Source organism: Ursus maritimus, unplaced genomic scaffold (genome assembly GCF_017311325.1).
Source record: "Ursus maritimus isolate PB19 unplaced genomic scaffold, ASM1731132v1 scaffold_13, whole genome shotgun sequence".
Taxonomy (NCBI): domain Eukaryota; kingdom Metazoa; phylum Chordata; class Mammalia; order Carnivora; family Ursidae; genus Ursus; species Ursus maritimus.
Genome location: NW_024423675.1, coordinates 69,746,461 through 69,751,137, shown reverse-complemented (window position 1 = coordinate 69,751,137; position 4,677 = coordinate 69,746,461).

The following is a 4,677-nucleotide window of genomic DNA, read 5'->3' as shown; positions in this document are numbered from 1 at the left end:
TGCACCTACCACCTGTCTAGTTCCAAAACATTTTCACCACCCGGAAGGAAAACACACCCTTCAAGAGGAGTCCCCTTCCTTGCTGTCCCGGCCCCTGACAATCACCAGTCTGCCCCCTGGACATTTCATATCAATGAAGTCATATTATATGTGCCTTTTGTGCCCGGCTTCTTTGCTTAGTGTCACGTCTTCAAGGTCCATCCACACGGTGGCCTGGGTCAGTGCTTCATTCCTTTCTGTGGCTAGACAATATCCCGTTGCACGGCTAGGCCACGCTTTGTCCGTTCCTCTGTTTTTTCAGTTCAGGGCTGCTGTGAACATGTGCGTACGTCTGCATGTTTGACCTCTAACATTTTTGAAGTCTTACCAAAAGGAAATTTCACGTTTGGAATCGACATTTATCAATCAAGAAAACATCATTAGACATTTAATGTGAGAAACGAGGATAATTAGTTGTATCTAGATATTTTGAACATTGATGTTCCTTATTAAAACATAAATGGTTATTTGAAACCCCATAGGACTTTCAAACTGCACTTGCTTTCCTAAATTGTATGATTATTGTGGGAAATGGTACTTATAGTTGAATATTTTACAAGTATTAAACACGTAAACACTCCACCATGAATATGTCATATGATGCCAGAAGGATTAGCCTGGGTCCTCACTGTCCGCCGAGAGTCAGGGTTCAATGTCGTTAGAAACCAACAACATTTAAAAATGCTCCATTTTTATGGACATAACCTGAGATTGACAGGCTGAAAGGTGGGAGGTAGCGACTATGTGAACCAACTTATCTAGGCTGCCAAAGGGATTTCTGAAAATGGATAAACATTCCGGAAAGACTTAGAAACGAGCCTCATGCTATTTAGAGGAAAGATTAGGGATGGCGTTTTCCGTACTTTCTGTTCATGAGCAGAGACAACGCGTGTTTGCAAAATGCTTACGATGGTCGTACTGTGCACCTTTACTTTTCTTTCTTTGTTTCGTGTTTGTGACTTACCTCTCCAAATAGAAACTTGAAATTATTGACGTATTGTCTTTGGACTCGTGGGTTCAGAATTATGGGCTGTGAATTCGGTTTGTCGGGAACAGTTTGAATGAATGAACGGGAATAGTCATTACAAGCAATTCACTCAGTCGCTTACTATCTGTGCGGCAACCATGGGCTTGGCTTAATCTCTTCTTGTCGGCCAGATGGCCTGGTGGAGAAAAGGGGGTGGATTCTCTGACGGGGATACTTTCTCAGCATTTAGTTTCTACCCTCTCTTAGAGGTGAGTGTGGGTGAACTGTAAAAACTATCACGACATTACAGAGTCATGCATTTATCTAGGGAGGAAATCTTTACCATCCCGTGGGATCAGGAAAGAGGACAATGTATTCAATGACAAAGAATGTCTTTATATTGTTAAAATTTGGACAGCATGTCTTTAGCAGGTTGAGCCACGGCCCTAAATTAGGAAAACATCCACTCAGGGAGCAACTTGCAGTTGGAAGCTCAGAATCCGCGTACGCTTTCACGTGCTGCTGACACGCCCTCCAGCACCAAGACGGTCACAGAGCAGGGATCACCGCACGTTCACGGACACACGCTCACTCGTACTTCCCGGGGAGCAGTACACGTGGCTGCTGTGTAGCCCAGCCCCTAAATTTCCGAGGATGCTTGGTGCAGGTGTGCCACTGTCACGTAACAATCAGTGTGTGCGCCCCGGGACGGCACGAGGGACCTGGTTCCGGGGGACTGGTGTTTGGTTACAGTGGGCACTTGGGGTGGTATATGGTGTTTGCCCGCTTTGAAGCCTCCACACCTGACCTCACAGCAAAGAGAGGCTGAGGAGGCGGATACACGATTCTCTTGAGCACGTGGGATTCCGGGTGAGGAATGCGCCGGGAAGCTCACGCGTGAAATAACGTGGTTACCGCCTCACTGCTCAAGCAGGTCGTTGAATGCAGGGTAAGCGGGCACCCAACTGGCTGCCTGAGGTTGGACTTTGGGAGGGAGTGGACCCCACTCAGGAGTACATCCCTCCGGATGAAGGGCGTCCAGTGCATCAACCTGCCTGCGGGCGGCGGCTCGGTTTTCTGAGGGCTCAGCAGTGGTTTCCGTCTGTGACGGGTTAGACAGTTCACAGTAGCTTCGTCAGCTGCGCTCCGTGGAGCCCCAGGCTGCCCGCCCCATCCCTCCTGCTTCCACACAGGTCCGCGCCAGCACTGGGCCGGCCACAGCCGCGGTGCGGGAGTCACTCGTCCGCGTGACTCGTGCATGTACGCGTGTGTGCATGCGTGTGCACGCGTGTGTGTGCGCTCCTCATTGTGGTGCATCCTCTCAGCACAGGAATTACACGTCATAACAAGAATTTCACTCCACTTCCACGCCACGGGTCACGATGCCCACACGCAGGTGATGGTGCCCGGTCCACAGGTGCACCCACAAGCCCCTTCTCCAGCCAGCTCCCCACTACTGTCCCCTCTCTCCCTCCAAGGCCCTGACCAAGCCGTCAGCGTCCCCATCTCTACATAAAGGTAGATGGACAGCCTGCGTCCGTATGTCTGTACATTCTCGCTTTAGGTGCTGGGATGACGGGGGGTGTGGCTGGAGCTCTGCCCCTCAGCTGTGTCCAGGGCCACCCTGACCAGCTGTCACAGTGACAGCCCTCTCTTTTCCTCAGGCTCCTACACACTGCCATGTCCCAGCTGCGACCACGCCTGGCCCTTATCCTCCTCCATCCGAGGACCTGTCAGGACCTGACAGTGACCACAGGTGTGAGGAGAGGTGGATACTCTGGGGGACAGCGTGGGCGGCATGCCTAGCTGCTTGTGCATTGACATCTTGGTGTGGCTTGCCTCAGTCCGCAGGGACTGTTTCCGCCTCTGGCACCCGCGGCTCCACCACGCGGGCCTGTGGACGCAGGTCACAGACGTCTCTGAGATCAGTGACTTGCCAGGACCCGCTTTCGTGAATGGCAGATCATTCTCTACCTCGCATGGGGTAGAATTCCCCTAGCAATTTAGGGGCTCACATTGTGATCTTCCTGTTGTGGTTTGCTGTGAACCCCGCGCGTGCTTTCCCCGAGCACAGGTCCATCTACGACCATGGAGCCTTGTGGGCCACAGGGCCCCCCTGGCAGGTGGGTGGATCACAGCTTGGACCGCTGTGCCAGGGCACCCACTTCTGTTGGAGAGACCTCAACTGCCATGGGGGCCCCTTGCTTTTCAACTGAGGACCGAGCCCCAGCCCTGACCTCATAGACATGCTATCCTTTCACAATATTGGGGAAGCAGTTTTGGGTGCTAGCCATGTATTATCTGGAAATCACTCTATACAATCGTTTCATTGAGGAAATATTGATGTGTAGCATGAAATGCAAGGCTTGACCCCTTTGACCTGGTTTGACTTCCAGGGGCCTCCAGCCTTCAGTTTTTAAACTGCATATTTAAGAATCAGGACTGCTGACTTACGTGGAGGGATGGGGCAGGGGTTAGCCTCGGGAGAGTGTTTTCCTCCAGGCTGGAACTTGCAAATCCCATTCCTTTTCATCAAAACAAGGGTAAATACTGTATTCAGGAGCTCCTGGGGGATGATAAATCACCGGAAATAAGACCAATAAAGGAAGATTGTATAAACCAGATCACATATGCCTTAAACACAGACCGTTTTCATCTTCTGCCAACCGAAAAGACTCCTGGAGTTGGAAACGGGAGCATTTTTTCAGGACTGTTCAAAATGCAAAGCCAGCAAGTTGCACCCATTTTGGCCAAAGCGCTGAGCCTTTGCCGCAAAAGCCACAGGAAATCTGACACCCACCTAGTAGTTTCACCTGGAGGAAGGAAATCAGAAAGTATTTATTTAACACTTTAATAATAACAGCCAACTCCAGGAAGTGTTTCTACCCAGAAGCTGAGTGACCCATCAGCAACCTCACCAGATTCTCAGATTCTCAGATTAAGCCTTTCTTCCTCCCTCCCTCCCTTCTCTCTCTCTCTCTCTTTCTTTCCATAAAATAGGTTGCAAAGGACAGACCTGGCAAGTACATTTTGATTCTTTTTTTTACTTTGCTTTGATTTTCCTTACCATAATTTGTGCACACAACCAGAAAAGCACTTATATCCGCGTCTGTCTTCTGCAGGACGCCTGTTCTCGGCCTCGGGTCCGTGACATTCCTGCCTCTCACAGTTGGCTTTGTCCTGGGAAGAAGGCTTTTCTTCAGCAATACATTTTTAGCAGGAGGTGTTACCTGCAAGGGAAGGAACCTGGTTTTCCAGAAAGGGAGTTTAGATCCTGGCAGTAAGGAGCTTTAATGTAAGGCAGCTGGGGCATGTGAGCTTGAAGATACGTTCTCATTTTAGGTTCTTGGGTTTTTTAATGGAACTGACTGTCAGTAATCTGGTATCCACATTGCTTTGTGTTAATAAAAATGGGGTAAGCAAGGGAGAGTGTATTTCTTAACATGTGTGCAGTTGGAGGGAAATGACTTTCTGGAAAGATCGTAACATATTTTTACAGTGTGCTGAAAACAGAAGCTAAAAACACTGGCCGCCTTAGAGTTCCCGGCTGCTGGCGTCAGGGCCGGTGCCCCTCCGCTCCCCCCCGCCACACCGATCTTCCCGACGGGAGAGCTGGACTTGCCAACGCAAGGCCGCCATCTTGCTCACAGTTGCATTTGCCCTTTTCTGGT